The 9,619-nt window shown below is 33.8% G+C and overlaps 1 long non-coding RNA gene across 3 annotated transcripts in view; it reads right to left on the bottom strand.

Moving 5' to 3' along the window:
- Positions 1 to 6,251: 6,251 nt before the first annotated feature.
- LOC149795624 (uncharacterized) overlaps positions 6,252 to 9,619 on the bottom strand; it is a 46,082-nt gene continuing 42,714 nt past the window's right edge. For all 3 annotated transcript variants that reach the window (XR_016422371.1, XR_016422370.1, XR_016422372.1), the window contains one exon: positions 6,252 to 6,679. This is a non-coding gene — a long non-coding RNA (uncharacterized LOC149795624). The remainder of the gene's footprint in view (positions 6,680 to 9,619) is intronic.

The raw sequence follows: 9,619 nt of genomic DNA, 5'->3' as shown, positions 1-9,619 counted from the left end.
GTAAATAGGACTCAAATTTAATACTATTTTCGGGCTCAAAATCACCCAGTGGTATCTCCATTAACACTTTGATACACTTCAGAACTTCAAAAATTGTCATCATAACTATCATCAGCCAGTATTTGCCACACGGATTTGTCATCTGAAGATAAACCACACCGGGAATCAGCCATTTTGGCTTTTCTACATAGCCATTATTTTTAACACGCATTTGTGCCTTGATGCAAGGATCAAACTATGACATAATGCTGTTCCAGGGTACAACATGCCAATCAAATTTAGTTTAACAATTACTTGTGTCATGTCACTAGCCATGCAAATAGTGAGTTCCAGATCAACTTTAACCAATGCTGTAGTTTCACCTTGTCTGTTAGTATATGAAATACATACCAAATTTTACAATTACAATTTCTGAGAAAATAAATCATGTCCCTATAGGCTTCATGCAGGAATGGCCATCGTGAGGATGTTCAAGTTTGCTAGACCAGCTAGTAAGTGGCTACTCTATGCTGACGGTGTCAGCAAATTCCAACTTTTCGATAGGCAACTGGCTCTGACCCTACACCTCAACAAATGTCCAAATATCAAAAATGGGGTGGATAGGGTCAGGCCAAACTCGATTACTTTATGCCAAATAAGCTTCCTGGATAAAATGATTACCATGGAATTGGTGAGGGGGAGGGGTGGGGGTGATTTGGATTTTTAACATAGCTTTAACCATTTATCAGTCATATTGTTATGATGTCTGCAGTGTGACAGTTTATAGCAATATCTAGCACTATGACATCATGCTGCAGACATGTAGCATCATGTCCCACCCTGTCACATTATCCTGACATCAGGCTGACCAATCATAACACTATCCTCTTGAAGCTGAGCGCCATCATGTCCCACCCTGTCACATTATCCTGACATCAGGCCGACCAATCATAACACTAACCTCTTGAAGCTGAGCGCCAAGCGAGGCAGCTGCTAGTATCATTTTTATAAGTCTTTGGTATGACTCAGCTGTGGTTCAAACCTGTGACCTTCTGCATCCAAGGTAGATACAAGACACAATAACAGAGCCATGATGTAGGTCAACCTCCTCTCTAAAACATTCAAAGTTGTCAACAAGTTTAGGAATTTCCAAAGTGAAAAACTTGTATCCTACATTTAGATAATAGTAAACATGTTTACTTCCATTGATAATGATCTGAATATAAATAACTAATGGAGAAATATTAGCATTGTATTATGTTGCTTACAAAATAAATGTATATTGTCAGGTACACCAATAACTTGATTTGGACAAAGGTCAAGTACAAAATGCAGAATGTACATAACATAAAATCATTGTAAAAAGCTAAAAAAACAATAAAAATTAAACACACACACACACACACACATTGTGACAGGGCATAAAAGATATTAAACAATAACCATGAACAATTTTTTGCTATGATATCAACGTACAGGTACTATATAATGAATTGATAAAAACCAGATATTTAATGTTGCTTTTATCTTGTTTTTAAAATCTGCTTCAGAAACAATGATCATATCCAACCCTTGAATCTCATTTTACTGGGTCAAAGTCACCTGCCGTGAGTAGTTGTGGAGTGATTGCCAGTAATACACAGTTCATGCATCAATAATTACCTGATTTGTCACAACAGGTGAGGCCATGCATGAGAAGCATACATGTAGCATCCAGTCATTGATTTATTTGAATCAAACAGAAAATGGGAATCTTAAAATATTCACAGGCATTTGGTTATTCTCAGCCTCAAGAACAATAACTTGGTGTGTGTGTGATTTGGCTTTTTAACGAACCCACGACCTCCCACATCCGAGGCAGACGTTCTAACCACTAGGCCACTGGAGCAGTCATAACTTTGCATAGTAATTATAAATACAGTATTAAAAAAAACATGATCATCTAATTCATCCAAGGCCTTGTTACATGCCCCTAACCATTCTTTTCAAAAAAGTTTCAGTGGTTGATTGTGTTCATAAGCCATTTGAGGTTGATTGTGTTCATAAGCCATTTGACTGAGGTTGATTGTGTTCATAAGCCATTTGACTGAGGTTGATTGTGTTCATAAGCCATTTGAGGTTGACTGTGTTGATAAGCCATTTGACTGAGGTTGATTGTGTTCATAAGCCATTTGACTGAGGTTGATTGTGTTCATAAGCCATTTGACTGAGGTTAATTGTGTTCATAAGCCATTTGACTGAGGTTAATAATTCTATAAAATATGTTCTAAGTCTGCATATCATTCAACTCATCTCCGACCATGTAAAGATAAAGGGTATGACAAGTTTACTTAAAATCAAAATTTGTGAATGCTAGCGCTGAAAAGCATCTGCATTGCTAAAGTATTTCACATTGTAACCACTCTTACAAATGTAAGCCAAATATGTTCATCATCTAACCCTTGCCAAACATTGTTCATTTAAAATTAATTTTAAGCAAATTGAGTTGAAATGAAAAAAAGTGACAACCTTCTTGTTGAGGCCATGTTTTATTTGTCCAAGTTATAAAATTTAAGTTTCAAGTCAATCTAAATTTTAACACTGAGGTTAATCAAAGGTATGCATAGATGTATAGATGAACAGACATACAAATTGACAGACACATGAACACTAAAGTGATCCCTTCAATAAGCTTTTGCTAAGGCAGGCTTGAGAAAAATTAATGCTTCAGTATTGACAAGCCATAAGAATGCCTATTCCAAGTCAATCATTGAAATGCCAATATCTGCTAACCATGCAAGGTTTTCCTCCACCAACTACACTGGCTGCCATGTATGGCCCATCATGTGCTAAAATGGCATTAAACCCATAAAGATGACATAACCTGAGCCATGTAAAAACACTTTTTACTGGCAATTCTCATCTTGCTATGTCAGAAACTATCTTTTTTTCCCTTCTAGTATGCATCATTTATTGTACAAACAAAAACATTAATCTCTCTGATTTTTTTCTCTCACAATTTTCACTGATAATACTATCATAATAGATTGACTAAATGTCAGTGCTAGTCCTGATTCCATGTTTACCATCTTTTTAATTCTGCTTTATGAGAGTGTAAGGAAGATGATTTAATGTAAACTTTCACCCTGTAATGCTCCATTTCACAACAAATGGCTTGCTTTATCAACTGCTCTAAAACAGCATTATCAAAACTGCTTTGCTAATAGGAGAATACAATGCCGTGTACTAAAACTATTTCATCCCATCAGCAACAGCAGAAGAAAAACAGAATCAAATTATCGTAGAGATTAATTTAAAAGCATCGACATATATTCTCACCATGCTTACCTGCCATATATTATCATTTGGTACAAAATTATACTTTTATGTATTTTTTAAAATTTAATTCCTGAAAGAGAGTGTAGCATAAGTTGCAAAGCACAAAAAACCTAGTTTAATTTTTTGCATTTATGGGATCCGCTGTATGTATTTTTATAAGTTAAAAGAAACAGGTATTAATTAACTAAGCCCACAAAATATTTCAAGGTAATTACAAACATTAAGTATAAACTACATGTTAAATAGACAGTTTTCATACATAAATGCATTTCAGTATCACTGAATGTTCAAGAGTATTAGTCCTAGTGAGATTTACAAGAACTTGTCATCAATACTGGTTCCAAAATTGTATCATTATTGTGGAGAAATTAAATGGACACTGGACATTTATGCCTAGCACAAAGAGCTCTACCAGTCTTTATTAGAATATTAAGAAACTTGATGCAAAGAAAACAACAGAAAATGGAAAAACTATGTACTGGTGCCATTCTCCTGCATGACTGACCATTCCTGTCTACTGGTCAGCACTGGCCATAATCCTCTGTCTACTGGTTGGTACTGACCATTCCCATGTCATTGATTAGAGGGTCTCTAGATACCGGTCACCCCTATATTTTTCAACTTGATGAATCGTAATATACTGTAATACTAATCCCACAAAGATAATGGAATTACATGTAATACTGATTTCCCCAAAATTTCAGACAAAATTTTGATTTACTGAAAAACTTACATGTGATACTGTTACATTAGAATCAAAAGTACTAGCCAATACTAGTAATGTAGATGGCCTAACTAGGAGTCAAAATTAAATTGGGACCATCAGATAATATTCAATCTTTCTTCCTATACACAATGTTTGGCATCAATACAAAGAAAACTTTCCAAGTAAAGGGACAGTACCAAGGTGACATGTAAATCTAACAGGTCCTGATATCTACAAAATCATCAGCTAATATAAGCAACAAGCTTTGTTTTATCATTATCATATGCAAGTTTACATGTTTACTACCATTTCCAAGAGCAACTACTAAAAAAAACTCTAAAATCTGTCATTTTCAAGAAGCCATATGACTCACAATAAAGAAAAGAAATACTGCAGAAAATTCAAAGAATATATGTGGAATTATAAAAGCATATTCCATTAAATGACTACTCAAGTCAACATTCAGCCTCTTTTTCCAATCTTTTCTTTTTAACTCTACCCAAGAGTTTAGAACTGTTAAACAATTTTGGTCATTTGCATAATTAACAAACAACACAAACTTTAAATTGCATATGTGGTACTCTAAAACAGCATTGATGGCAGTATGATAGTACACAAAATTTCAATAAAAAAATGACACAAAGTAGTAAAACCTGACAATACAAATTCCCACTTGCCTCTTATCATTTAACAAATATGTCTTTGTTGCAAATCAATGTCTTTCTCTGCACATGAACCTGAGACACAATCACTCATTCAAGACACAGCTGACAAAAGTAATCCTCACAAGCAGTTTTGTAACTTCTACTAACTGACAATTATGCCATGATTATTGACCTTTGTACAACAATTTGCCCTGGGTATAAAAATCATGACCCCATGATACAAGGAAATCTTATCAGGCTGGAATTCAAAACCATCTCAATATAATCATTCATCAGTTACTAAGACAGAATTTTCTAGCTTAATATCTTTAGCTGCCACAGGCTGAACAATTTAAGATAAATGATCAAATTGTGAGCTTTGGATAAGGCTTCAAAAATATGTTTTGCTGCCACTTGTACTTCAGGAACAAAACACAATAATGTGACTATATTTTCTAACTATCTTAAGAAGATAAAGTGGGTCATTCTTGACCAAGGACCCATGACTCATTAGGTAGAATGGACAAGGACCCATGACCCATTAGGTAGAATGGACAAGGACCCATGACTCATTAGGTAGAATGGACAAGGACCCATGACTCATTAGGCAGAATGGACAAGTGGAATTCTCTAGCCCTGTGAGTGTTTTTCTGTCTCAAGGATATGTTGGCATTGCCTTTATTCTACATTGCACATTACAATTCAACAAAATCTGACGCAGGGTCAGTTTTAAAACTGAAAATTTAGAAGGATAAGTCCCCCTACATTTGAAAAAAGGGGTAAATTTTCTGATTACTGGAGAGATTTAGTGAAGAAAAAATGATAAAGCTAAAAATTAAAATGCATGACTGATGCACATTAGGAGTATTTGGCTCAAATTTTCTAAAACCTATGTGAATCCTGCAATTAATCATGCATCTAAAAAGAGACCCTGGAAAGGTAATTAATTCTATCCACTTTTGACAGGACACAGTACCAGCCGCTTCACATTTGCCATTTTCTAACAGAAGTACTTGGTTTTTATTCATTACTTGGTTTTGATTAGTAAGGCCAATAAAATTCACACTAGACACCACTTACTTTATACATAATCAGAAAATACATTATTTATGTTGCACATCGTATCTGAACTATCAATCAAGTGTTGATTTTACAGTGTTGATATTAATTTTGACAACTTTTTATCACCTATGCATACTTATTCATATACAAAAGTACCCAAATCTTATTACAATAATGAAATTGTACTTAAGTGACATAACTTTGAGAATAAACACATGCTAATGACAACAAACTCTGTACTTTTGTCTTAATACACCCCAGACCCCACATTCCAGGTTCTAGACTCCACCCCCAACTCCACTCCAATGCTCCCCTCTGCATTTTACTCTATGCTTAAAGTGCATACATATGTATCCATGTACTTTCTTCCATATCCTTGAATGTACACGGAAACTGTATCACAATATGCCAGCTCTTTTAAAAATCAAATTTAAGTAAATTATCAATCATTCCAACTTGTAACAATAAGAATAATTTTTTTTCAGTCTTTTAAAATGAAATGAAAACAAATTTCTATAACTTAAGCAAAAGAATACCCATAGTTCAATAATACATGTATTTATCCTCAATGATATTTGAAAGTAACATCTGATGCCTCTATATGAAAGTCCTTTATCAATGAAAGTTTTTATTCTAAATTCAGGCCATCAAAAGATCTTTTTCATAACAAAATAATGCTTATTTCAGCAGATTCAAATTCCATTATATGACGTTTTTTTTCATAATCCTCCCAGGCTTCTCAATTTTCATATGTCTAGAGGGTAAAATGCCAGCAACAAGAAAAAATGTGCTTCTGATTTTGCAGCAACAGAAGTGTTCCTGAGGCATTTATGGTCTAGTTGTTCCTAGGCAGGTATGTAACACGTATTTCTTTACAGTGTCATCCAAATTTTCCCCTCAATTTAAACCCCTCTAAATTAGAAACAGCTCTCTGTGGTTTGACCTTTGACACATTAGCTTCTTTGGTTACCTAAAATATAGGAAAAGAACTCAAACAGTGTAAACTTTATGACCCATACAAAAATATAGCTTTTAAGCAGAATAATTGTCTCCTTTATGTTCAAGAAGGTATGGTCCATTTAGTTCCTGATTACTGTTTTATCCATAACTTTTAGACTGGGTGTTGACAGCAATAACTGAACAGAAGTGCCATGGAATCCAACATTTTCCAAGGTGATAAACAAAGTATAATTCTTTTGTCTTTTGGAATCAAAACAAAGTGACAGCATATTAACTTCATATAAATCACAAACACTTGCCAGGGCCCAGTATCACTAAACATCTTAAGTGTGTTAAGATGTTTAGTGAAATCGGGGCCAGGTTACACATGTTCACATGAAAAGAAACTAATTCTGATTTATTTAAAAAAGAAAAATGGTATTCTCAAAAGACCAATTCCTGTGTCATTGTAGTCTTTATTGTTAAATGCAAACTGTAGTGATCAGTAATGGAATTTGTGAAATGAACAACACAACTGTAAGACTCCATGATGTGTAATATCAATCTTTCAACTCGGTTATCTTTTCATACAGTCAATTATGGACAATTAATTATTGCTTGTCAAGTAGACTTGGTAATTTTCTAATGCAAGATTTTACTTTGGTAATATGTATCTTGATATATAAGAAAAGGAGTATTAGGCAGTATTATGACTTTATGGTCTTATACTAACAGAAAAAGAGCAAGAACCAAAACATTTTGCCAAATTCAACAAATAATTCATTTCCTTAAAATACAAAGTAATACAGCAAAAAATAACTTACAGTATTGTGATTTAAATCCCAATTAATCCAAGAATTTCTAACTCAAGACTTAATATTTAAACTTTTGAATAAACATTATTGATATTCCAAAATAAATAATCAACATGGGAAGTGATGATGTGCCAATTATGGCCTGTGTTGTGGTGATGTGCCAAGTCTTTTGTTGGAACACACTAATATAATCCAAGAATATATCTTACTATGAAAATTCATTATAACCCAAGTCTCTATTTCCAAGAATATTATTTCTGAGCGTTTTTTATTTCCTGAGACAAATAACCTGAATTAAAATAATCTGAATAAATTCCAGCCCAAATAAAATACTAGACACAACAATACTACAACTTATTCTGCTCAGCTCTTTCAACACAAATGAATAATTTATAGACAAGCAAGATTATATAGACTTCTACTTGACCTTAGGTCAGAACCTTTTTTTTTTTTAAATTACCTAATGGGAAATTTTATTCTTGAAGATTCCAAATGTTTACAAGATAAAATCTTGGTTGTAATTAGAATGTGTGTTTATAAAATTACAGCATAAAATATGGTAACAACAGGTAGACCCAGAATTTCATGGGGAATTTTCAAGGATCTGGACTCAGATTGAGATAAAACACATTGTTTACGAAACCAAAATCAATGATTCTGGTCAGGTAGAAAATGAACTTGATTTTGGAAAAGGTAAGGTCCAAAATACAATTATCCATAGCATATAATAAATAAAAAGGAGGAAGCATTACAAAAACCTCATCCTTCTGGATGAAAGAGGGCACAACTCCTTCCTAAGAGGAGGGTGTAACTGTTGTAGTGGAAAAGTACTGTTCCTCTCTCTCAAGAACTCTGCACTTACTGAATTGGGAGGGTGCTGTTCCTCTACTAAAGGGTCAGTATGACTCACTTTTCACCCATATATAAACTCCCTACAGAGGCGGCTCATTAACCTAAAAGTCTATAAAGAGACTAAGGTAATCCTTAAATGACACACGAGACACTCAGAGAATGAGAACCCTGAAAACTGAAGACAACAAGGAAGGAATCTTCATCCTCAACAATGATAATATATATATATATATATATATATATATATATATATATATATATATATATATATATATATATATATATATATATATATATATATATATATATATATATATATACACATACAGAGGATGCAGAAGTATAAGGTAAGCAAGGGGGGGTATCATCACAAATGATCTCCTGTAACCACATGGAATCACATTCTGTTTGGACATCATTCCAGTAACAGAAAGTAAAATAAGATTTTATTTATATAATAATAATAATAATAATAATAATAATAATAATAATAATAATAATGAGGACTTTGTATAGCACCTAATCTTTAGAAGCTCTAAGTGCTTTACAACATTAGACAACACCTATAAGATAAAAAACATATAATGATATGATTACAAAAACAAACACCATGAAATTAGAAAACACAGGAGGAAAAAACATGCTGAGAATATTTAAGGTAGGAAACATTATTAGGTCTTTAAGTTTGTTCTTGCAGTCGAAATAAGTGAGTTTTGAGAGCACTCTTGAATGTGATCACTGTGTCTTTGTGTCTAAGTTCAGTGGGCAATTCATTCCATGTTGCTGGGCCCTGGTATGCAAAGGAACGCTGTCCATATGACACTGTTTTCATAGTGGGAATAATGAGTATACGATTGTTGGAAGAGGAGCATAAGTATCTTGCTGGTGTGTACATATGGGTGAGGTCGGATAGGTATGTTGGACTAGAGTCTGTCAGTGAAACATAGCACAGAGAACAAATTTTGTGTTTGATTCTGGATCGAATGGATAGCCAGTGTAGGGTACAGAACAGTGGGAAGGTGTGCTCTGATCATGGTACTCTAAGTATGATTCCAGCAGCTGTGTTTTGAACTTTTTGAAGTTTCTGGAGTAGATATTGAGATGAACCAGACAGAATTGAGTTACGATAGTCCAGTCTTGAAAGTACTAATGAACACACATTTGTTTTAGTGGCATCAACTGAAAGATATTTGCGAATGGAGCTGATGCATCTCAGCTCAAGATATGTAGCCTTGCATATGTTCATGACATGTTGGTGCAGTGTGAGAGTACTGTCCAGAGTAAAACCTAGGTTTCATACTGAC

The sequence above is a fragment of the Sinohyriopsis cumingii genome, chromosome 7 (genome assembly GCF_028554795.1).
Source record: "Sinohyriopsis cumingii isolate HCF-2022 chromosome 7, ASM2855479v2, whole genome shotgun sequence".
NCBI lineage: Eukaryota > Metazoa > Mollusca > Bivalvia > Unionida > Unionidae > Sinohyriopsis > Sinohyriopsis cumingii.
This window is presented reverse-complemented; position numbering and strand designations above follow the sequence as displayed.